The sequence below is a fragment of the Piliocolobus tephrosceles genome, chromosome 2 (genome assembly GCF_002776525.5).
Source record: "Piliocolobus tephrosceles isolate RC106 chromosome 2, ASM277652v3, whole genome shotgun sequence".
Lineage (NCBI taxonomy): Eukaryota > Metazoa > Chordata > Mammalia > Primates > Cercopithecidae > Piliocolobus > Piliocolobus tephrosceles.
This window is the reverse complement of record NC_045435.1, coordinates 105,821,610-105,848,328: the sequence shown is the minus strand read 5'-3', so window position 1 is coordinate 105,848,328 and position 26,719 is coordinate 105,821,610.

Sequence of the window (26,719 nt, the reverse complement as noted above, 5' to 3'; positions counted from 1 at the left end):
TAGTTTGTGTAATAAGGTCCAGAAATATCTGTGAAATATTTTTTTCACAGATAAAAAAATATCTTCTGATATTTTTTCTCACTACAGTACACAAATAAGACACCTAAGGATGTGGCATTCTTCTATGACAGTAGTGGCTCCCTATATCTGTGACTCTCAAAGGGAAAGAGAAAGGCTTAGGTGGTTTGTCAAAGCCCCCAGGTACCTGGGATATGCTTTGGGTTGCGAACTACTGCATTATAATATTTCAGGGACTGCTTAAACTGGGTCTGCCTCCCATCTCTGGACTACGTTATACACTGACTACTTGATTTTAATGAGCTGAAAATTTTAAGTCAACAAAGGTGACTTAAAAGTCATGTTCCCTCTTCCTGATAAAATTCAATGCCAGACAATATCTAGATATAAATTGCTGTTATGGTTTTGTGAAAATAAGTAATTCAAAATCTAAGCAGTTGGAACTTTAAAATATTTGAGCCTTAAAGGAATGCAATTATGGGACCCTGTTCATGACAGGCAGCAGTAATCTAGGTAGTTGTAACTTTGATTTTCTGATTAGATTGGCCTTCTTCCTCACCTACATTGGTAAAATATTGTAAATGATTGAAGAGCACCAGGGAAGGCCCCTTTTCTCTTAACTGTTGATCTTCATTATAGATTAACTTCCCTCCTTACTCTCTCACACAAAGACTGTATGACTATCACACTGTCTAAGATAGAATGTTAAGTACATGCTTTTAATTTGGAAAGGAAAAGAAAACAAGTTGTATAAAGATTTCTGAGTTGGTGCTAAAATGAGGTAAGACTTTGGGGCTATGGGGTTGAAATGAATATATTTGTAGGAAAGAAGGACATGAATTTGGGGGGACCAGAGGCAGAATGCTATAGTTTGTGAATATTTGTTCCCTCCAAAACTCTAGTTGATTAAAAAAATTTAATTAATTTATTTTTATTTCAGTAAGTTTTTGGAAAACAGGTGGTGTTTGGTTACATAAGTTCTTTAGTGGTGATTTCTGACATTTTGGTGCACCCATCACCCAAGCAGTGTATACTATACCCAATGTGTAGTCTTGTATCCCTCACCCTGCTCCCACCCTTTTCTCTGAGTTTCCAAAGTCCACTGCATCATTCTTACGTCTTTGTGTCCTTATAGCTTAGCTCCCAGTTATGAGTCAGAACATACGATGTTTGATTTTCCATTCCTGAGTTACTTCATTTAGAATAATGATGTTCAATTCCATCCAGGTTGCAGCAGATGCCATTATTTCATTCGCTTTTATGGCTGAGTAGTATTCCATGGTGTATATATATGTGTATATATATCCCACATTTTCTTTATCTACTTGTTGATTGATGGGCATTTGGGCTGATTCCATATTTTTGCTATTGCAAATTGTGTTGCTATAAACATGCATGTGCAGATACCTTTTTCACATAATGACTTCTTTTCCTCTGGGTAGATACCCCGTAGTGGGATTGCTGGACCAAATGGTAGATCTACTTTTAGTTCTTTAAGGAATATCCACACTGTTTTCCATAGTGGTTGTACTAGTTTACTTTCCCACCAGCAGTTTAAAAGTGTTCCCTTTTCACCGCATCCATGCCAACACCTATTATTTTGTGATTTTTTGATCATGGCCATTCATGCAGGAGTGAGGTGGTATTGCATTGTGGTTTTGATTTGCATTTCCCTGATCATTAGTGATGTTGACCATTTTTTCATATGTTTTTGTATCTTCTTTTGAGAATTGTCTATTCATATCCTTAGCCCACGTTTTGATGGGATTGCTTGTTTTTTTTTTCTTGCTGATTTGCTTTAGTTCCTTATAGATTCTGGATATTAGTCCTTTGTCAGATGTATAGATTACAAAGATTTTTCCTAGAGTGGCAGTATTAAGAGGTGAGAGTCTTTTTTTTTTTTTTTTTTTTTTTTAGAAAAAAAATGTCTTTATGTCCTTATAGTTTAGCTCCCAGTTATGAGTCAGAACGTATGATGTTTGATTTTCCATTCCTGAGTTACTCCAGCCCAGGCTGGAGTGCAGTGGTGCAATCTTGGCTCACTGCCACCTCCACCTCCTGGGTTAAGCAATTCTCCTGCCTCAGCCTCCGAGTAGCTGGGACCTGTACAGGCGTGTGCCACCATACCTGGCTAATTTTTGTAATTTTAGTAGAGATGGGATTTTACCATGTTGGCCAGGCTGGTCTCGAACTTCTGACCTCAGGTGATCCAACCACCTCAGCCTCCCAAAGTGCTGAGATTACAGGCGTGAGTCACCACACCCAGCTATTTGTTTATATTTTTGCCATTTCCTTCCTTTGATTTGTTTATTTTGCTCTTCATATTCAAACTTCTTGAGATGTTTAACTGGTTAATTTCTAGCTTTTCCTCTTTTCTAATGTATGCAAATACTATAAATTCTGATGTATGCAAATTCTGTAAACTCCCTCTAAAGATTGCTTTGGTTGTATCCCACAATTTTGGTTTGTTATGTAGTGTTTTCATTATTGTACAATTCCTAATATTTTTAGATTTTTATTGAGATTTAGTTTTCTTTGATCCACATTGATTGTAAAGTACATTTATTTGTTATCAGACTTATGAAATTTTATATTACTTTATTTTTGAATTGACTTCTAGCTTAATTACAATGTGGTTTGAAAACATATTCTATATTATTTCATTTTTTGAAATGTCTTGAGATCTGGTTTACAGTTCAGCATATGGTCACATTAGTAAATATTTTATATGTAATTGTAAAGGATATGTCATCTGCCATTGTTTAATATATATCATTAGACTGTTTACTAATAATGTGATACAAATCTTCTATATATTGCTTTTTTTTTTTTTTTGAGACGGAGTCTGGCTCTGTCGCCCAGGCTGGAGTGTGGTGGCCAGATCTCAGCTCACTGCAAGCTCCGCCTCCCAGGTTTACGCCATTCTCCTGCCTCCGCCTCCCAAGTAGCTGGGACTACAGGTGCCCGCCTCGTCGCCCGGCTAGTTTTTTGTATTCTTTAGTAGAGACGGGGTTTCACAGTATTAGCCAGGGTGGTCTCGATCTCCTGACCTTGTGATCCGCCCGTCTCGGCCTCCCAAAGTGCTAGGATTACAAGCTTGAGCCACCGCGCCCGGCCTATATATTGCTAATTATCTGTTTGTTGTATCAGATTATGAGAGAGGTATGTTAAAATATTCTACTATAATTGTGGATTTTTCTATTTCAGTTTTTAGGTCTTTTGCTTTTTGCTTTTTGTGTTTTGAAGCTATGTTAGCTTACATAGAAATTCAGAATTATTATATGTTCCTAGTTGGATTACTCTTTTATTTTTATGAAATATTTTTTAGATCTCTGCTAATGCTTCTTGTTTAAAATTTTCTTTCCTGACATTAATATGTCTACAGCAGTTTTCTTTTGGTTAGCCTTTGTGTGCTCTGTCTCTTCACATCATTTCACTTTCTACCCTATTCCTTTATATTTAATTACTGTTATACCTTTGGAGTTAAAAAAATCCAATTTGACAATTTTAGCCTTTTAATATGGCTGTTTAGTTCATTTATATTTAATCTAATTTATGGCATCTTATTTGTTTTCTCTTTAACCTTCTTATTTCATGTTCTCTTTGCCCTTTTTTCTTGCCTTCTTTTGGATGTCAGGCTTTCATTTTTAAAAATACATTCCTGCTTCTCTATTATTTGTTGGTTGTGCATTCTTTGACAGTCTTCTAGTGGTTAACCTTGATAACCAGTGTGACTCTTTAACTTATGAAAATGTAATATAAATTAGTAGTTCTTCCATTTCCTAGAAGACTTTTTCCCATTCTGCCTTTTGTGTTATTGTTGTCATCTATTTTAATTCTACATATATTTTAAATACTGGAAACTTTATTTTTACTTTATATAATAAATATTCATTAAGATTTATTTAGATATTTATCTTTTTTTGTTGCTTATTCCTTTTGTTTTTTTGCCTACATTTTCATATCTCTTTCATGATTATATTCCCTCCACCTGAAGAAATACATCTAGTATTTCTTTTAGTGAAGATCTATTGATTACCACAGTTTTTGTTTATTTGAAAACATACTTATTTCATTTTATGATAACTGCATATAGTTTCTAGCTCATGACAAATTTTCAGTAAAAAAGTATAGCTGTTTTAAATTTACATCTGATTAATTCAAACTGAAACCTTTATGACTCTGTTTCTCTTGTTTGTTATTTTTACTTATTCTTGTTCATGTTCTCTTGCCTCTTTTTTGTCTACTTATACTAGATTTTGTGCTGGACATACTTGAAAAATTATTTGTAGAAATTATTTCAGAACTTGTAAGATGTGACCTTCTTCCAAATGGGACTTTTTTTTTTTTTTTCTTTAAGGGTCTACAAACACTAGCCTTTGGGATATCATTAATCTGGCATTTTCCGGACCACTCAGATGACTTAAATCTGGAATTCCCTTCCTGGTTCTCCCAGGTACAGCTCTTTGGGATGCCAATGCAAAACTGGAGATTTTACTAGAGCCCTTATCATTGGGGGGCCAGGACTTACTCAATTTTGTCACCCTAACTGGACGAGCCCATCAAAAAAGTATTCTTTAGTGTCTCAACTACTTTATCCAAAATTGGCAAATGTTATCAGAGTAAAAGAGGTCAATATTTGTTAGCCTCTTTGGATTTCTGACGTTGTTGATACCTCAGAAAAGTTATTTTCACAATCTTGTTAACTCTTTGATCTATCCATGTCAATGTTTTAAATATTATTCATTTTTTTTTTGGCAGTTTTCCTTTGTTGGTAGGGTAGTGTGGATCATTTAGTCAACCATAAGTAACCTCCAAAATCTTCCTGTTCTTTATAGCAAAATAAAAAATAAGCAAGATCTGACTACATACAATTAAAGACATTCAATAAAGAATGTGTAGAAATTACACATCGTTTTACCCCGTTGCAAAAATACCACTCATGTTCTGGGAATGGACATAGGAAACCTTGTATACCATGCTTAGACATGCAACAGTCATCCCATCTACTTCCAATAAGTACAAACATTATTTGCACAGTAGTTAGAGATCTCTGGCCTCATGAATAGAATTTTCTTTGGGAATTCTTATATTATATGCTATAAATGGAAAGGATAAAGCTGTGTGTTGTTTTAAATGTAGTTAATGTTGGAGGACAGAAAGAGAGAGAGAGAGAAAGAGAAATTGGCTTGCTGATGATATTACTGTAAACCTAATCAGATTTATAAGTAGGCCTGTGGGATAAACTATCATGGGGGTTAATTTCATGATAGTGGTAACTAGATGTGATGGGAGATGGAAAGGAGAACTTGGTATTTTGGATTTCTGTCTAAGCCCTGTGGAGAGAAGAACTTCAAGCAGAAGGTGAAGGAGTGCTTTAATGGTGAGTTTGCTGAAATGAGGGCACCAGATATGCTGTTATGATTATCAGTGACAAGTGAGACACAGAAAGGGCACAAGAGGGTCTGGCACTGAGAACTCTATGGGGATCAAATGTCATTTTCATAACTTGGTATTGTGAAAATTGGACATCCAAAGAGAGTTCAACAGGCAACTGGAATTATGGTGCAGAGCATGGGCTAGAATTTAGTATGGAAGATACGAATTTGGCAGTCATCAGCCTAGAGGTAAGATCAACCCCTTCAAAAACGAAGATGTTAATTGTTAAAAATAGTGATTCTAGGCTGGGAGTGGTAGCTCATGCCTGTAATCCCACCAGTTTGGGAAGCTGCAGTGGGTGGATCACTTGAGGCTGGGAGTTCGAGGCCAGCTGGGCCAACATGGCAAAACCCGGTCTCTACTAAAAAATACAAAAATTAGCTGGGCGTGGTGGTGCATGCCTGTAGTTCTAGCTACTTGGGAGGCTGAGGCACTAGAATTGCTTGAACCTGGGAGGTTCAAGCTTGAATGCAGAGGCGCAGGTTGGAGTGAGCTGAGATCGTGCCACTACACTTCAGTCTGGGTGACAGAGTGAGACTCTGCCTCAATAATAATAATAATAATAATAATAATAATAATAATAATAATAACAATAATAATAATAATTCTATAGAAACTATAAAAATCCGATTGTTTTAAAAACATAATTCAAGCATTTCTTTATTCTTTGACATAGCCCCGAATTGAGATGACCTGGATTATTTAAAAACAAAGGAGTTCTGTGTGTGCAAAATAAAGAACAGTGAAAAGGTAACCTGAACCCCACTGAAAGAAATCTATCGGTTAGCAGAGTAGTGATGGGTTTCTAGGTGGTGGACTGATTGAAGGTGAAGACAATGAAGGCAAACATGGAATAAAGAACTAAATCAGCCGGGCCTGGTGGCTCACGCCTATAATTCCAGTACTTTGGAAGCAACCTCAGCAGGTGGGCAGGTCACCCAAGGTTTGAGACTAGCCTGGCCAACATGGTTAAACCTTGTCTCGACTGAAAATACAAAAATTAGCCAGGCTGTGGTGGCACATGCCTGTAATTCCAGCTACTCGGGAGGCTGAGGCAGGAGAATCACTTGAATCTAGGAGGCAGAGGTTGCAGTGAGCCGAGATCGTACCATTGCACTCCAGCCTGGGTGACAGAGCGAGACTCTGTCTCAAAAAAAAAAAAAAAGAAAAATGGAAATGAATAATTTGTTTTCAATAAATTAGAATGTGGTTTATAATAAATTAACTGCAATAGCTAGAAAGACATGTGGGCTTAGTCTCAAATACTGGAAAGCATTTATCAGAGACAATCAGGGATAAATTTGAAGTTGAAAGATTTCTGCAAATTTCTTTCTTACTCTCAGGTCACTTTTCAGGCACTGGGGAGTTTACTTCCTGGGTCACTAGGAAGTCAGCTTCCCTCTAGTTCTCCTTCCTCTATCCCATTCTGCCCACCCCACTATCAGGCTGCTGGTTGAAACAGACTAAGTTATTCTTAGCTCCTGGCCTGCTCTATCTTATTATCTTTTATCTCAATCCCCAAATCTAACGAGTCACTTCCCTTTGCTAATTGTAGCTTTGAATTATCTTCTCTTTTTGTCATTCTTGCTGCTACTGCCTTAGTTTAGATACTCATCATTTCTTGGCTGAATTATTAACTAACAAAGTAAGTGACTATGAAAATGATATGGTGGAGTAAGCTGGGTTTTTCTGAAGGAAATATTTACCTACTTGAACTGGAGAAGGGAGAATTTTCTCCTTTTAAAAAAAAAAAAAAAAAAAAAACTAAAGGGGTATTGGACGTAAACACAGGAACACGGGCTTATGTGGAGATTCCACTCATGTGAGTGGAGAGGCTTTTTCTTCACTGAGCCCTGGCAGGAGGCATGCATGGATTCAAAGTCAGATTTTCCCTTTTTATTTCTTTTTTTTTCTAAAAATATTTTAATGGAAAAGTTATCTTTCTGTAAACATTTCATTGTACTACAAATGAAACATCTGAATCCATTACAGAACACTTCTGAATTCTTAAAAATCAGAAAACATATTGAAGTTTTAAAGTAATTTTGAATATTTAGATAGGCTAACAATCTTACATTACCCTTGCACACTGGCATGCTTATTCACTATTTAGTGACATCAATTACTGGAACTCCAAGAGACACTGTCGTTATTTAGGTTTCAAATTGTGACTTTTATATACTAGAACTCTTAAAACCGAGCCTATTTCACTTATTTAGTTACTTAACAAATATACTTTATTACCACATATTCTCCTTTAGGACATGAGTATAAATTCAGCTTTTTAGAAGTGTAATATTGGAAGCAGTAACCTACAAATTGGTTTAACAAAATCAGTTAAATCTGCCTCAAACACTTATATAACAATCTTTTTTTTTTTTTTTTTTTTACTGCTGTTACAACTTATGAGAATACTGTATTTTTCAGAAATGACAATGGAAAACAATTTTATTTCATAAATAAATGAACTAGAAAGAACAATGCCCTTAAAATATAAAAATGTTTCATTTTTTAGGAAATTTGCTTCACTAAAACCATGTTGTGGAAATTCATCAAAGGCTGTTACCTTACTCAACACATGTATAGAAATTGGGTTCTGATTTAGATACAGAACCAACTAGTTACTTTCTGAGAACACTGGCAAACTGACTGCTCTTCATGTAGGAAACTGATAATTTAGAAACTAGTTTGCATTTTCTGTATTTGTCTCCGAAGGCTTTTTTTTTTTTTTTCTTTTTAGTAAACTAACCACCTAAATTGTTAAGCCCTTTTGGGGGCAGCAAAAACAGCCCTTATTAACTATCAACAAAAACAGCCCTTATTAACCATCAACAACCAGTTTGAACAGCAATTCAGTATTCTTTGGGAAAGTGTCTTCTTACAAAAGAGCACAATTAGGCCCCCAACTGCTTCTGGTTAACAGATGAAACAACAACAACAAAAAAGGAACCGAAATGTAGCCTGTTGGTCCAGTGAATTCCCTGAATTTGTATGCAAGAGAACTAATAAGGCCACTTGAAGACCGATTTTTTATCTGTGACATCTGATAACTTTTCTTTTTTGAGATGGGTTCTGTCACCCAGGCTGGAATACAGTGGGGCAGTCAGCTCACTGCAGCCTCGACCTCCTGGGATCAAGGGATCCTCCCACCTCAGCCTCCCAAGTGGCTGGGACTACAGATGTGTACCACCAAGCCCGGCTAATTTTTATATTTTTTGTAGACAGGGTCTTGCTACGTTGCCCAGACTTCTCACAAACTCCTGGACTTGGGATCCATCTGCCGTGGTCCCCTAAAGTGCTGGGATTACAGGCGTGAGCCACAGTGCCTGGCCCTGACAACTTTTAATGTTCCTTTGAAGGTGTTTTTCCTAACATGAGGATTGGCAGTTTACTGAGTCTGTTGTGTCATGCTTATTACAAAAACGGTTTTCACCAAAGCTGAAGCTACTTTCTCTTACCAAAAATTGAGACACTAATAATGAATTGTATACACCAGAGGTCACAACTGACTCAAGAGGAATACTTATGGCTATTGCAGGGGAATTTTTAATATTAAGGTTTAAAATGTGTTGGACATGGTACCAAGGTAGTTTTCAGCTGAAGATTTTTACTAATGTGCCTACTAGAGAGGGACAAAGTTGTGAAATAGGTAATATGGACTTGTAAGGAAACAAATGGTGTTACCAGGTTTTGCTGTCAACTACAAACCTTACCCAGTGAGAAATCTTTGTATTTTAGATAGTAGGAAAGACGTTCCTCATTTAGACAAGTAGGGTTCTCATTCAACCTGCAAATCAAGAAGATTACTCTTACCTTGCTTTACAAAAAATTACTCTTTAATTAGTGAAAAAATTCAAATTCAAGCCTTGCCTAATGCTTATTGCCCTTCCTTTCAGGTCTAAATGCTGGACCTAGCGACTGTGGCAACTATCTCTCATTGATGTTCCAAAAAGGGAAGAGCTCATTCCTGTTAGACTATCTTTGATATTTCAGTTGTAATAAGCAGATGTGACTAACTTTTGGAAAGTTGCTCACTATCATCAATGTATGTTATGCCTTCACTTCTCTGTATTTGAAGCTCTTGCTGCTGCCTTGTAATTCTTTATTTATGCTGACTTGTCCATACACAAAACCCTGCTGAAGTCCTGTCTTAGTGAGTTTCCTTTGATCCACACTGTACTTTAAAAGCATGTCTTAGGTCCTTTAAAGTTGGTTAAATCGCTCTCCTCATGGCTTACTTTTCCACACTGTTCACAAGAGCTAAGCTAATACAACTTATAAACAGGTCACATACACAGAATTTCACCTGCTTATATGTCATAAACATCAACTTCCTGTAAATGTTTTCACTATAATACTAGTTCCAGAACATAGATTCTCTTATTATTTGTAAGAACAATTCTAGGGAAAGTTACATTCTGTGTTGGAGTTTCTTTTCCTCAAGTCTTCCATAGTCTTTTAAAAGTGTTACTCTACCCTGTGGAATTGAGGGAAACATTATTTCCTCTTTAAGGCTAAAGTGGGGACATCAGCAGAGTCTCCAGTGAAATAATCCTCAGCAGAGCAGTGTCTTCAAAGGAGCAATCCAGAAGAGGCAGTACCACAGTGATGAGAGGAAGGGCAGGTAGAACATATGGAGGAAATTATTCCTGATAATGTCTGTGGCAACTCACTAGGAAACTCCCAGAAATTATACTGGGAGTGGCAGAAACAAAAGAATATACTTTCAACTTCCAGCTAGTAGGCCAGTGGGGCTCACATCACAATAACTTGGATAAGAATAATCTCTGATAATATGCACAGGCTGGTCAGGCTGGTGACATATGGGTTATCTTCAGTATATAATTTTGAATTACTTTGGATAGCTTAAGGATGGCCATGAATTTACTTGGTTTATAATCAGAGAAGTGTTTATTTATAAATAATCTATCTACCGCTAACTGGTACTTTAGTAAGAATAAAAGTTAAATCCTCCTCTCCTTCACATTTTAGGGAAATGCAGTAGAATATAAAAATAAATTATAACAAGTTACGGGGGACATCTGTTTAAAAATGGACCACAAGGATATCAGATTTGGATAATTTCTCATTTTCTCTTTGCACAGAATTTTATTGAATCAGTAAGACTATAGCTTTTCTAAAAATAAATTCATCAAAAGAGCATCATTTCCTTAAAGTCATTCCTTATGCTATTGTAAATGACATTTTTAAAACTTAAAATATTGAGATATAATTTATATGCCATAAAATTAGCCATTTAAAAAGGTACAGGTCAATGGTTTTAAATATATTCACAAAGTTGGGCAACCATCTCTACTGTCTAATTCTAAGACATATTTGTTATCCCCCAAAGAAACCCAGTACCCATTTTCTATCTCTATTATCCCCTTCCCTGATCCCCGGCAAGCACTAATCTACTTTCCATCTTTATAGATTTGTCCATTCTGTGTTTACATGAATGAAATCATACAATCATACATATGTGGCCATTAGTGTCAGGTTTCTTTCACTAAGTGTAATGTTTTCCAGTATCATTCATGTTATCGTAGTATGTATTAGTTCTTCATTCCTTTTTATGGTTGAATAAAAATTTATTGTATGGCTATACCACATTTTGGATATCTATTCATCAGCTGGTGGAATTTGAGTTTCTACTTTTTGACTATTATGAAATAACACTGCTATGAACATTTCTGTACATTTTTTGTATTAACATATTTTTTCAATTATTTTGGACGTATACCTAGGAGAGGAATTGCTGGATCACTTGGTAATTCTATTTTTAATTTTTAAGCAACTGTCAAACTGTTTTCCACAGTGGCTGCACCATTTTATATTCCTACCAGCTATGTATGGTTCTAATTTCTCTGCACCCTTACCAACACTTGTTATTTTCCAAGTTTTTTTTCATTATATTCATCCCATGAGGTGCAAAGCGATGTCCTGTATTGGTTTCTATTTGCATTTTCTTGCTGACTAATAATGTTGACCATTGTTCTCATCTTTCATCTGCTTATTGACCATTTGTATATCTTCTTTGTAAAAATGTCTGTTTAAATTCCTATTTAAAAATTGGGCCGTCATTTTTGTTATTGAGTTGTAAGAGTTCTTTATTCTGTATACTAAATATCAGATACATGATTTACAAATATTTTCTTCCGTTCTATGGGTTACCTTTTTCCTTTCTTTCTCCTTTCCTTCCCCTTCCCTTCCCTTCATTATGAGACAGCATCTCGCCCTGTTGCTCAAGTTGGAGTGCAATGGCATGATTATGGCTCACTGCAGCCTCAAGCTTTCAGATTCAGTGATCCTCCTGTATTAGCCTCTAGAATCACTGGAACCACAGGTGCATGCCACCACACGCAACTAATTTTTAAATTTTTTTGTAGAGATGGGGTCTCACTACCTTGCCCAGGCTGATCTTCAACTCTTGGCTCAAGTGGTCTGCCTGCTTCTGCCTCCCAAAGTGCTGGGATTACAGGTATGAGCCACCATGCCTGGCCAGATCTTTTTAAATGTAGGCATTTACAGATACACGTTTACCTGAGTCCTGTTTCACTGAATTCCACCCTTTTGATATATTGTATTTTTGTTTTCAGTTAACTTAAAGAATTTCCTAATTTCCTTTCTGAGATTTCCTTTGACCTATTGATTATTTTGAACTGTGTTCGACACATGTGTTCCACATATTTGTGATCCCCAATTTCCTTCTGCTATGGATTTCTAGTTTCATTCCATTGTCATCAGAGAACATACTTAGTATGCTTTTAATCCCTTAAATTAATGAGACTTGTTTTATGGCCTAACCTGTGACCTTTCCTGGGGAATGTTTCATGTGCACTTGAGAAGAATGTATTATATATTTTTCTGTTATTACGTGAAATGTTCTATAGATATCCGTTAGGTCTAGTTGGTTTATAGCATTGTTTAAGACTTCTGTTTCCTTACTGATATTCTGTCTAGCTATTTATTATTGAAATAAAATTATTGAAAATACCAGTATTAAAATTTCTAACTATTATTGTTGCATTGCATATTTCTCCTTTCAGTTCCGTTAGTTTTTTTTTTTTTTCATGTATTTTGTGGCTTTGTTGTTAGATGCATAGGCATTTATAATTGTTATATCTTTTTGTTGATTGACCTTTTTATCATTATGAAACATTATTCTTTGTCTTTGGTAACAATTTTTGTCTTCAATTCTTTTTAATCTGTTGTTAGGATTGTTGCTCCAGTTCTCTTTTCATTATCATTTGTATGGTATACTTTTTTATTCCTTTACTTTTAGCTTATTTGTGTCTTTGACTCTGAAATGCATCTATTGTATATAGTATATAGTATATAGTTCAATTATGCTTATTTACCAATCTCTGCCTCTTTTTTTTTTTTTTTTTATTACACTTTAAGTTCTAGGGTACATGTGCACAATGTGCAGGTTTGTTACAGATGTATACATGTGCCCTGTTGGTGTGCTGCACCCATTAAATCGTCATTTACATTAGGTATATCTCCTAATGCTATCCCTCCCCTCTACCCCCTCCCCACAATAGGACCTGGTGTGTGATGCTCCCTTTCCTGTGTCCAAGTGATCTCATTGTTCAAATCCCACCTATGAGTGAGAACATGCGGCATTTGGTTTTCTGTTCTTGCGATAGTTTGCTGAGAATGATGGTTTCCAGCTGCATCGATGTCCCCACAAAGGACACAAACTCATCCTTTTTTATGGCTGCATAGTATTCCATGGTGTATATGTGCCACATTTTCTTAATCCAGTCTGTCACTGATGGACATTTGGGTAGATTCCAAGTCTTTGCTATTGTGAATAGTGCCGCAATAAACATACGTGTGCATGTGTCTTTATAGCAGCATGACTTATAATCCTTTGGGTATATCCCCAGTAATGGGATGGCTGGGTCAAACGGTATTTCTAGTTCTAGATCCTTGAGGAATTGCCACACTGTTTTCCACAATGATTGAACTAGTTTACAGTCCCACCAATGGTGTAAAAGTGTTCCTATTTCTCCACATCCTCTCCAGCACCTGTTGTTTCCTGACTTTTTAATGATTGCCATTCTAACTGGTGTGAGATGGTATCTCATTGTGGTTTTGATTTGCATTTCTCTGATGGTGAATGAGGATGAGCATTTTTTCATGTATCTGTTGGCTGTCTGAATGTCTTCTTTTGAGAAGTATCTGTTCATATCCTTTGCCCACTTTTTGATGGGATTGTTTGTTTTTTTCTTGTAAATTTGTTTGAGTTCTTTATAGGTTCTGGATATTAGCCCTTTGTCAGATGAGTAGATTGCAAAAATTTTCTCCCATTCTGTAGGTTGCCTGTTCACTCTGATGGTAGTTTCTTTTGCTGTGCAGAAGCTCTTTAGTTTAATTAGATCCCATTTGTCAATTTTGGCTTTTGTTGCCATTGCTTTTTGTGTTTTAGACATGAAGTCCTTGCCCATGCCTATGTCCTGAATGGTACCACCTAGGTTTTCTTCTAGGGTTTTTATGGTATTAGGTCTAACATTTAAGTCTCTAATCCATCTTGAATTAATTTTTGTATAAGGAGTAAGGAAAGGATCCAGTTTCAGCTTTCTACTTATGGCTAGCCAATTTTCCCAGCACCATTTATTAAATAGGGAATCCTTTCCCCATTTCTTGTTTGTGTCAGGTTTGTCAAAGATCAGATGGCAGTAGATGTGTGATATTATTTCTGAGGGCACTGTTCTATTCCATTGGTCTATATCTCTGTTTTGGTATCAGTACCATGATGTTTTGGTTACTGTAGCCTTGTAGTATAGTTTGAAGTCAGGTAGCATGATGCCTCCAGCTTTGTTCTTTTGGCTTAGGATTGTCTTGGCAATGTGGGGTCTTTTTTGGTTCCATATGAACTTTAAAGCAGTTTTTCCCAATTCTGTGAAGAAAGCCATTGATAGCTTAATGGGGATGGCATTGAATCTATAAATTACCTTGAGCAGTATGGCCATTTTCACAATATTGACTCTTCCTATCCATGAGCATGGTATATTCTTCCATTTGTTTGTGTCCTCTTTTATATCACTGAGCAGTGGTTTGTAGTTCTCCTTGAAGAAGTCCTTTACATCACTTGTAAGTTGGATTTCTAGGTATTTTATTCTCTTTGAAGCAATTGTGAATGGAAGTTCATTCATGATTTGGCTCTCTGTTTGTCTGTTACTGGTGTCTAAGAATGCTTGTGAGTTTTGCACATTGATTTTGTATCCTGAGACTTTGCTGAAGTTACTTATCAGCTTAAGGAGATTTTGGGCTGAGATGATGGGGTTTTCTAAATATACAATCATGTCGTCTGCAGACAGGGACAATTTGACTTCTTCTTTTCCTAACTGAATACCCTTGATTTCTTTCTCTTACCTGATTGCCCTAGCTAGAACTTCCAACACTATGTTGAATAGGAGTGGTGAAAGAGGGCATCCCTGTCTTGCGTCAGTTTTCAAAGGGAATGCTTCCAGTTTTTGCCCATTCAGTATGATATTGGCTGTGGGTTTGTCATAAATAGCTCTTATTATTTTGAGATACGTTCCATCAATACTGAATTTATTGAGCGTTTTTAGCATGAAGGGCTGTTGAATTTTGTCAAAGGCCTTTTCTGCATCTATTGAGATAATCATGTGGTTTTTGTCTTTGGTTCTGTTTATAGGCTGGATTACATTTATTGATTTGCATATGTTGAACTAGCGTTGCATCTCAGGGATGAAGCCCACTTGATCATGGTGGATAAGCTTTTTGATGTGCTGCTGGATTCAATTTGCCAGTATTTTATTGAGGATTTTTGCATCGATGTTCATCAGGGATATTGGTCTAAAATTCTCCTTTTTTGTTGTGTCTCTGCCAGGTTTTGGTATCAGGATGATGTTGGCCTCATAAAATGAGTTAGGGAGGATTCCCTCTTTTTCCATTGCCTGGAATAGTTTCAGAAGGAATGGTACCAGTTCCTCCTCGTATCTCTGGTAGAATTCGGCTGTGAATCCGTCTGGTCCTGGACTTTTTTTGGTTGGTAGGCTATTAATTATTGCCTCAATTTCAGAGCCTGCTATTGATCTATTCAGGGATTCAACTTCTTCCTGGTTTAGTATTGGGAGAGTGTAAGTGTCCAGGAAATTATGCATTTCTTCTAGGTTTTCTAGTTCATTTGCATAGAGGTGTTTATAGTATTCTCTGATGATAGTTTGTATTTCTGTGGGGTCGGTGGTGATACCCCCTTTACCATTTTTTATTGCGTCTATTTGATTCTTCTCTCTTTTCTTCTTTATAAGTCTTGCTAGTGATCTATCAATTTTGTTGATCTTTTCAAAAAACCAGCTCCTGGATTCATTGATTTTTTGGAGGGTTTTTTGTGTCTCTATCTCCTTCAGTTCTGCTCTGATCTTAGTTATTTCTTGCCTTCTGCTAGCTTTTGAATGTCTTTGCTCTTGCTTCTCTAGTTCTTTTAATTGTGATGTTAGACTGTCAATTTTAGATCTTTCCTGCTTTCTGTTATTGGCATTTAGTGCTATAAATTTCCCTCTACACACTGCTTTAAATGTGTCCCAGAGATTCTGGTACATTAAGTCTTTGTTCTCATTGGTTTCAAAGAACATCTTTATTTCTGCCTTCATTTCGTTATGTCATTCAGGAGCAGGTTGTTCAGTTTCCATGTAGTTGAGCGGTTTTGATTGAGTTTCTTAGTCCTGAGTTTTAGTTTAATTTCACTGTGGTCTGAGAGACAGTTTGTTATAATTTCTGTTCTTGTACATTTGCTGAGGAGTGCTTTACTTCCAACTATGTGGTCAATTTTGGAATAAGTGCGATGTGGTGCTGAGAAGAATGTATATTCTGTTGATTTGGGGTGGAGAGTTCTATAGATGCCTATTAGATCTGCTTGGTGCAGAGTTGAGTTCAATTCCCAGATATCCTTGTTAACTTTCTGTCTCGTTGATCTGTCTAATGTTGACAGTGGGGTGATAAATTCTCCCATTATTATTGTATGGGAGTCTAAGTCTCTTTGTAGGTCTCCAAGGACTTGGTTTATGAATCTGGGTGCCCCTGTATTGGGTGCATATATATTTAGGATAGTTAGCTCTTCCTGATGAATTGATCCCTTTACCATTATGTAATGGCCTTCTTTGTCTCTTTTGATCTTTGATGGTTTAAAGTCTGTTTTATCAGAAACTAGGATTGCAATGCCTGCTTTTTTTTTGTTTTCCATTTGCTTGGTAGATCTTCCTCCATCCCTTTATTTTGAGCCTATATGTGTCTCTGCATGTGAGATGAGTCTCCTGAATACAGCAAACTGATGGGTCTTGACTCTATGTGGTTTGCCAGTCTGTGTCTTTTAATTGGACCATTTAGTCCATTTACATTTAAAGTTAATATTGTTAAGTGTGAACTTGATCCTGTCATTATGATATTAGCTGGTTGTTTTGCTCACCAGTTGATGCAGTTTCTTCCTAGCATTGATGGACTTTACATTTTGACATGTTTTTGCAATGGCTGGTACCTGTTGTTCCTTTGCATGTTTAGTGCTTCCTGCGGGATCTCTTGTAGGGCAGGCCTGGTGGTGACAAAATCTCTAAGCATTTGCTTATCTGTAAAGGATTTTATTTCTCCTTCATTTATGAAACTTAGTTTGGCTGGACGATGGCCGAATAGGAACAGCTCTAGCCTCCAGCTCCCAGCATGAATGACACAGAAGACGGGTGATTTCTGCATTTTCAACTGAGGTACTGGATTCTTCTCACTGTGAATTGCCAGACAATCTGTGCTGGTCAGCTGGTGCAGCCCGACCAGTGAGAGCTGAAGCAGAGCGAGGCATCGCCTCACCTGGGAAGTGCAAGGGGGAAGGGAATTCCTTTTCCTAGCCAAGGGAAACTGAGACACACAACACCTGGAAAATTGGGTAACTCCAACCCTAATACTCACTTTACCAAGGGTCTTAGCAAACGTCACACCAGGAGATTATATCCCATACGGCCTGGATGGTCCCATGCCCACAGAGCCTCCCTCATTGCTAGCACAGCAGTCTGAGATCTAACTACAAGGTGGCAGTGAGGCTGGGGGAGGGGCACCCACCATTGCTGAGGCTTAAGTGGGTAAACAAAGCCACTGGGAAGCTCGAATTGGGTGGACCCCACTGCAGCTCAGGGAGGCCAACCTGCCTCTGTAGACTCCTCCTCTGGAGACAGGGCATAGCTAAGCAAAAAGTAGCAGAAACCTTGGCAGAGGTAAATGCCCCTGTCTAATTGCTTTAAAGAGAGCAGTGGATCTCCCAGCATGGAGGTTGAGATCTCAGAACAGACAGACTGCCTGCTCAAGTGGGTCCCTGACCCCTGAGTAGCCTAACTGGGAGACATCCCCCACTAGGTGCAGACTGACACCTCACACCTCACACAGCGGGGTACAGCCCTGAGACGAAGCTTCCAGAGCAAGAATCAGACAGCAACACTTGCTGTTCAGCAATATTCTATCTTCTGCAGCCTCCACTGCTGATGCCCAGGCAAACAGGGTCTGGAGTGGACCTCAAGCAAACTCCAACAGACCTACAGCTGAGGGTCCTGATAGCTAGAAGGAAAACTAACAGAAAGGACACCCACACCAAAACCCCATCAGTACATCACCATCATCAAAGACCAAAGGCAGATAAAACCACAAAGATGGGGAAAAAGCAGGGCAGAATAGCTGGAAATTCAAAAAATCAGAGCACATCTCCCCCTCCAAAGGAATGCAGCTCATCACCAGCAACAGAACAAAGCTGGATGGAAAATGACTTTAACATGTTGAGAGAAGAAGACTTCAGTCAGTCAAACTTCTCAGAGCTAAAGGAGGAACTATGTAACCAGCGCAAAGAAACTAAAAACCTTGAAAAAAGAATGGATGAATGGATAACTAGAATAATCAATGCAGAGAAGACCTTAAAAGAACTGATAGAGAGGAAAACCATAACATGAGAACTACACGACAAACACACAAACTTCAGTAACCAACTCAATCAACTGGAAGAAAGAGTATCAGCGATTGAAGATCAAATGAATGAAATGAAGCGAGAAGAGAAGTGTGGAGAAAAAAGAGTAAAAAGAAATGAACAAAGCTGCCAAGACGTATGGGATTATGTGAAAAGACTAAATCTACATCTGATTGGTGTGCCTGAAAGTGATGGAGAAAATGGAACCAAGTTGGAAAACACTCTGCAGGATTTCATCCAGCAGAACTTCCCCAACCTAGTAAGACAGGCCAACATTCAAATTCAGGAAATACAGAGAACATCACAAAGATGCTCCCCAAGAAGAGCAACTCCAAGACACATAATTGTCAGATTCACCAAAGTTGAAATGAAGGAAAAAATGTTAAGGGCAGCCAGAGAGAAAGGTTGGGTTACACGCAAAGGGAAGCCCATCACACTAACAGCAGATCTCTTGGCAGAAACTCTCCAAGCCAGAAGAGAGTGGGGGCCAATATTCAACATTCTTAAAGAAAAGAATTTTCAACCCAGAATTTCATATCCAATAACTGCCTCTTAATTGAAAACTTTAATGTTTACATTTAATGTCATTACTGATAAGATAGGATTCACATCTGCCATCTTGCTATTTGTTTTTTATAGATCATGTTTTTTTTGTTCCTCAATTTCTCCATTACTGCCTCCTTTTGTGTTAAATATATATTTTTTTAGTATACCATTTTAATTTTTTAATCATTTCTTTCACTATATATTTTAAAGTTATTTTCTTAATGGTTGCTCAGCGGATTACCATTAACATCTTAATATATATTAATCTAATTTGATTAATACCAATTTAATTTCAACAGTATACAAAAGTTTTGCTTCTATATAGGTCTGCTCCTCCCACCCCGTATACTATTATTGTTGCAAATGACATTTTCATACATTGTGTGCCTGCCAGGTTAGATTTATAATTATTGCATTGTGCAGTTGTCTTTTAAATTAAATAGAAAAAAGACCGTTATAAACAAAATATACATTTATACTGTCTCATATTTACCTATGTAGTTACCTTCATTGGTGCTCTTCTTTTCTGAAAAAGTCAAATAAAGTTATTTACTTGTAACTACATAGGTAAATTTTATTTTTTGTTTATAACTGCTTTTTTTCTATCTAATTTAAATGTATTTTAGTATCTTTGAAATGTATGTAATGTATGTTAGTATATCTCATAGAGGTAGTCAGAAGATGATGGTCTAAAATTTTTACTATCTGAGAATGTCCTAATATCTTAATATCTCCTTCATTTTTGAAGGGTAGTTTTGCTGGATATAAAATTCTTTTTTTTTTTTTCTTTTTTTTTTTGAGAAAGGGTCTCGTTCTGTTGCCAAGGCTAGAATGCAGTGGTATGATCATGGCTCACTCCTGCCTCAACCTGCCAGACTCAGGTGATCCTCCCACCCTCCCACCTCAGCCTCCTGCATAGCTGGGACTATCATGCCCAGTTAAGTTTTGTATTTATTTATTTTTTTTTTTGAAGAGACAGGGTTTTTCCATGTTGCCCAGGCTGAGGTTGAACTTCTGGACTCAAGTGATTCATCCACCTTGGCATCCCAAAGTACTAGAATTACAGGCATAAGCCACTGTGCCTGGCCATATATAAAATTATTGCTTTAAAGTTTCTTTCTCATTTTTTTCAGCTTTATTGAGGTATAATTGACTAATAAAATTGTATATATTTAAGGTGTACACATGATGTTTTGTATATATATACATTGTGAAATTATTACAACACTCAAGCTATTTAACATATCCATTACCTCACATAAATAATTTTTAAAAATTTCTTCCAGCATATTGGTTTTTGTTTGTTTGTTTGCTTTTGTATTTGAGATGGGGTCTCACTCTGTCACCCAGGCTGGAATGCAGTGGTGTGATCATAGCGCAGTGCAGCCTATCTCCCAGGCTCAAGTGATCCTCTTGCCTCAGCCTTCTAAGTAGCTAGGATTACAGGAACACATCACTACCAAAACTGGCTAACTGAAAAGTTTTTTTTTTTGTTTTTTTTTTGTTTTGTTTTTTTTGTAGAAATGAGGTCTCTGTATGTTGCCTAGGCTGGTCTCAAACTCTTGGGCTCAAGTGATCATCCTGCCTTGGCCTGCCAAAGTACTGGAATTACAGGCATGAGCCACCATGCCTGACTCTTTCAGCACTTAGAATATGATTCTGGCCTCCAAGGTTTTGGATAAGAAATTAACAGTTAATGCTAGTGAGTATCCCCTGTATGTGATGAGTCACTTCCCTCCTGCATGTTGATAAAGACAAGTCTTTTGAGTAGGGTTTTCCAGAAAATAATGAGACAGACCAAATAATAACTTCTGTTAAAAATGTAACTTTGAATTAGCTCCAAGGCTATTTTTCTTCCTCTGTTGTCTAAGGCTGCTAAAGAGCTGGGAAGTTGGAAATGAGACTAACGTAAATTAAAAGCTTACTGTTTTTGTCAAGATCTAGCTGTTGTTCTTGACTAAATGCTCCCTGGGCTGTTGCAAGGCTTTGGTTAATTTCCAGAGTTTTGAAAAACTTTATTCTGGCATTTTCTTCCAGTTTTTTTTTTTTTTTTCCATTTATCGATGGAGGGGTGGACTTTCAGAGATCTTTGCTCTGTCATTGTTTGCTGACATGGTAAGTAGTAAGTAGTCTTTTTTAAAAAAAATTTTTTTGACTATTTAATTTTCAGTATATAGAAAAACCACAAAAACCTTAGGGATAAATTAGACAAAATGGGTGAAAAACCTGTAGATTGAAAACTGCTCAGATAAAGTTCTAAAAATTAATGGAAGAGTAGACTGTGCTTTGGGAACAGCTCTTCTACTCCAAATACATTACTTCATGGGAGAATACCAACCACTGTCTGACCACAGGGCTATTCCATCCGTAATCAATTGGCTAATGTATTTTACAGAATTTTTATGTCTATATTCATGAGGGATTCTATTTATATTAGAGTTTTCTTTATTTGTAATGCTTTCATCTGTTTTTGGTATCAGTGCAATGCTGACCTCATAAAACCAGTTGGGAAGTTTTTCTACCTAATTCCTGAAACAATTTTTATAAGAATGACATATGTCTTTCAAATGTGATAGAATTAACCAGTAAAGTCATCTGGGCTTGAAGGGAATACATTTTTTATGATAAATTTAATTTATTCCATAAATAATATTTTATATGAGCTATTCATATTTTCTGTTATCATGTGTTGATCTTTATTAATATGTGTTTTTCAAAGACCTTTTCCAATTCATCTAAATTGTCACATTTTTTTCCCTTGTGTTGCTAATAAAATCCCTTTACTATCTTTTTAATATCTGAGGTAATTCTTTGGATTTCTACTGTTTCATTCCTGATTTTGTCAATTTGCATTCTTTCTCTTTCTTTCTCATTTTAGTGGCTTTCATGTTTTTTAAATGCGGTTTTGTTTTCACTAATTTTTCACTACTGTTTGTTTTCTGTTTTTTAACGTCTGTTTTTATTTGTAGTATTTCTTTTATTCTACTTTTTTGTGTACTGTTTTTATGTTTTCTTTGCTCTTTTTTGTAGCTTAACTATTGGAAACAATAATTAATTTTACATCCTTTTTTGTTATTTGAAGCTATAAGTTTTTCTCTAAGTCTGCTTTAACTATATTTCACAAGTTTTGATGTGTTATGTGTTTATTATAATTTAGTTCCTAATAATTTTGAAATCTTACTTACCAATGTAATTTCTTTTTTGACCCATGGGTTATTCAGAAGTGTGTTGCCTGATTTTCCAAATATTTGAGGATTTTCAGATTTTTCTTTTATTTATTTCTAATTCAATTTTCTTATACATGGAGAACATGCACTGTATGATATCCATTCTTTAAATATGTTATAAGATATGTTCCAGAATATAGTCTGTCTTGATGAATTTTTTTATGTGTACTTTGCAAAATGTGAGTATCATTGAGTTCAGTGTTCTGTAGATGTCATTTATGTCAATTGGTGTATACTGTTTTTCAAGTGTTCTACATCCTTACTGATTTTTTTGTCTGCTTTTTCTATCAATCATGAGAGAAGAGTGTTAAATCTACAACCATTATTTTAGATGTTTTTCTATTTCTTTTTTTTTGATGTATCCAGATTTTACTTCATGTATTTTGAACTCTGCTACTAAGAATCCACACATTTGAGATCATTATGTTTCATGATAAATTGCTGCACTTAGGAAATGTTTCTATTTCTGATAATATTCATTGTTCTAAAGCCTACTTTGGCATTATTATAACCACACCTGCATTCTTGTAATTAGTGTTTGCAAGATTTTCAAATTTCTTCAAATGGTTTTCTTTTGCTTGTTTTTTATCTCTTCTAATCTGTTAATTTAGAGAATTATAAGAAGAATCGTTCTAATTTTGAACCATCCCTGTGTTCCTGGGTTAATGTCTACTTAAATATGACATATTATTCTTTTAATAGACTTGTGAATTCAAATTTGTTCATATATAATTTTAAATTAGATTTTTTTTTTGGTAATTTTGTGGATTCTGTGACAATTTAAATAACTTAAGAATTACTTGTTAAAGATTTTATAGAATTATCAAGAGAAGCTCCTCGGGCCTTTTCCTTTAATTTTTTTTTTTTTTTTTTGGTTGGGAAAAACTCTGAATGCAGATCTTTGATTATCATTTAATTTATTCTATTCCATTTATTTACTTCATCTTGAGTCACTTTTGGTAATTTTCCTTATATAACAAATTAACTATTTCATCTGGATTATTTAATGCTAGTTTAGAGTTGAATATAATAGCAGTCTTTAGAATACACGTACCCTTGAGAATATATGACAACTTTCCTAAGTGTCTGTAGGCCCTAATTGTTATATGAGAATGTAATCGTGGTATATTACTTCAAGGTTTCAAAATCCCAGTGTATCAAACAAAAGAGAAATTTGAAATATTTGGCTTAGCAAATTCTCTTTTAATCAAGACATATTTTTCAAATTGCTTTCTTCGTCTCTTCACATACTCTCTCTTTCCTCCAGGAAAAATTTCTTTCTATGCTTCTTGTGATTTTTCTCTTTCACGCAGCAGGTTTTTCTCTAATATCTGGTATTTTTGCTTGCTCATTCATGATTGAGAACAAAGGAAAATGAAGGCTGACTAGGAACTCTGTGTGAGGGGCCAGCGATTGTGCTGGAGGACCCCAAATGCCAGGATTGAGAAAACATCTGTGTCCTCACCCAAATCTCATCTCCAATTGTTCTCCCTATGTGTCAAGGGAGAGAGCTGGTGGGAGGTGAGTGGATCATGGCGGCGGTTTCCCCCATGCTGTTCTTTTGATAGTGAGTTCCACAAGACCTGATGGTTTTATAAGGGGCTCTTCCCCCTTCACTCTCTCTGTCTTTCCTGCTGCCTTGTGAAGAAGGTGGCTGCTTCCCCTTCCTCCTGTTTGTAAGTTTTTGAGGCCTCCCCAGCCATGCAGAACTGTTAGTCAATTAAACCTCCTTTGTTTATACTACCACCAGTCTTGGGCAGTATTCTTTATAGCAATATGAAAACGTACTAATACAATCACCATGGGTTACTGTTACACTAACAGCCTTGACCTTCCTTGATAGGTTGTTCTATTTCTTTAGAATGATTTTGTTGATGAAATGGTGGCATTGTTGGTGGCATATAGACCTTCAATCAATTTCATGAATATCCCTGAGTTTATTCTTATTCTTACTTCTACCTTCAATTATAGCTGCTGCTTCCAAGTCCTGATCCTCTCCAGAATTCTGTTTGTTTTGCAGTAGTTTGTTTGGTGACTCTGGAGCCAAAGATGTTCCATTTATTATTAATTTATACATAATTGCAGTAATTTTGTTTGTCTTGTAAATTCATAGAATATAAAAGCAATGTCTTGGTCGGGTGTGGTGGCTCATGCCTGTAATCCCAGTGTGTCCGAAGTTGGTTCCTTCTGGTGGGTTTGTGGTCTCTCTGACTTCAAGAATGAAGCTGCAGACCTTTGTGGTGAGCTCTTAAAGGTGGCATGGAACCAAAGAGTGAGCAGCAGCAAGATTTATTGTGAAGAGCAAAAGAACAAAGCTACCACAGCGGGGAAAGAGACCTGAGTGGGTTGCCACTGCTGGCTGGGATGGCCTGCTTTTATTCCCTTATTTGTCCCTGCCCATGTCCTGCTGATTGGTCCATTTTACAGAGTGCTGATTGGTCCATTTTACAAACTCTAGCTAGTAATAGATCACTGATTGGTGCATTTTTACAGAGCACTGATTGGTGCATTTTACACACTACTTGTAAGAAAAGTTCTCCAAGTCCCCACTCAACCCAGGAAATCCAGCTGGCTTCATCTCTCACCAGCACATTGGGAGGACTGAGGCAGGTGGATCACCTGAGGTCAGGGGTTCGAGACTAGCCTGGCCAACATGGTGAAACTCTGTCTCTACTAAAAATACAAAAATTAGCTAGGTGCGGTGGGCACCTGTAATCTCAGCTACTCGGGAGGCTGAAGCAGGAGAATCACTTGAACTCCAGAGGCGGAGGTTGCAGTGAACCAAGATTGTGCCACTGCATTCCAGCCTGGGTGATGGAGACCATCTCTAAAAATAAATTAAAATAAAGCAATGTCTTGGAGATGAAGAGAGTCACTACTGTAGGCAGACATATTGGCAAGAATGATGAGAGGCAACTGGTGAACTGGCAGCAAAGAAGTAAAACAAAAGACCCCTTAAATTCAGGCATAAGAACTGAAGCTAACATGCAGAGGAGATACAGTTCTACATTGCTCAGAAGCCTCTGGGAGTTTCACCACTGCACACCACTGTGTTTCCCCAAAGGGCTGATCATCAACGTCACCTGGGGAGATAAACACAGATTCCTAAGCCCCATTCCACACCTTCTGCATCAAAAGACGCTTCTAGTGGTGAGGTACAAAAACCTGTGCTTTTAGAAAACACTCTTCAGGAGATTCTGAAGATCATTGACATTGGGAACTATCACAATTGATATGAGTAATGAAAAATTTAAGTCATTAAAGAAAGGATTTAATTATTTTCTGTTTAAGAAGGCAGGTAAACAGAGAACACATCATGTTAAAGTTTCCACCTAAAATAGTTAAAAATTTAAAATTTTGTTGCTTAAGGGAGATAAACTTAGCTGTCTGGAAAACATACTGAATTTGAATAACTGCTTGCTTAAAATTCCAGAAAACTGAAATTTCGGAAAAACCACTGTCATCTAAACTTGCAACCTTAGAAGATGGAAGGCAGATAAGCTTCTTTGATCATGCACAGTCCTTACTTTTTTGGTCTTTTTTTCCACTGTGTTCAAGCCTGAGCTATAATCTTGAATAGTCCTGTCAGTTTAGTAAAAATCATTGCCGAAAATCAAATGACCATATGTCTGAAAGTATATCTTTGTGCTCTATTCTGTTCCATTGATGAATTTATAAATCCTTATACAAATACAATATGTCTTGATTACTATAGCTTTATAATAAGTCTTCAAGTCAGGTAGTGTGAGTCCTCCAGTTTTATTTGTTTTTGAAACTACTTTGGTTATTCCAGGTCCTTTGCATTTTTATACTCTGTACCCATTAAACAGTACCTCCCCATTTTCCCCTCCCCCTAGCTCTCATGGTAACTGCTATTCTACTTTCTGCTCTATGAATTTGATTATCTTAGTTACCTCATATAAGCTTTCCAATCTGTTCCATTGCTCTGTCTATTGTTTCACCAATACCATTTCCATACGAACGTTAGAATCAGTTTGTCAATAACCACAAAATAACTTGCTGGTAAACAGAGTGCTGTGGCTCATTCCTATAATCCCAACAATTCAGGAGGCTGAGGCAGGAGGGTCACTTGTGGCCACGAGTTTGAGACCAGCCCAGACAACATAGTGAGACTCCATTTCTACAGAACATAAAAAAAATTGCTTGGTATGGTGGTGTGTGCCTATCGTCCCAACAACCTGGGAGGCTGAGGTGGGAAGATTGCTTGAGGCCAGGGGTTCGAGGCTGCTGTGGGTCATGATCACACTGCTGCATTCCATTCCAAGTGTCAGAGCGAGACCCTGACTCCAAACAAACAAACAAAATCTTGCCAGTATTTTGATTGAGATTGCATTGGATTTATACATCAAATTTGGAAAAATTTACAGCTTAGCAATATTGAGTCTTTCTATTTATGAACATAAGATATCTCTCTAGATATTGTACTTTTAGCTCAATAGTTCTAATTTTTTTTGGTATGACTTTTATTTTTTCCTGAGATTTTTCATATTTTTATTAA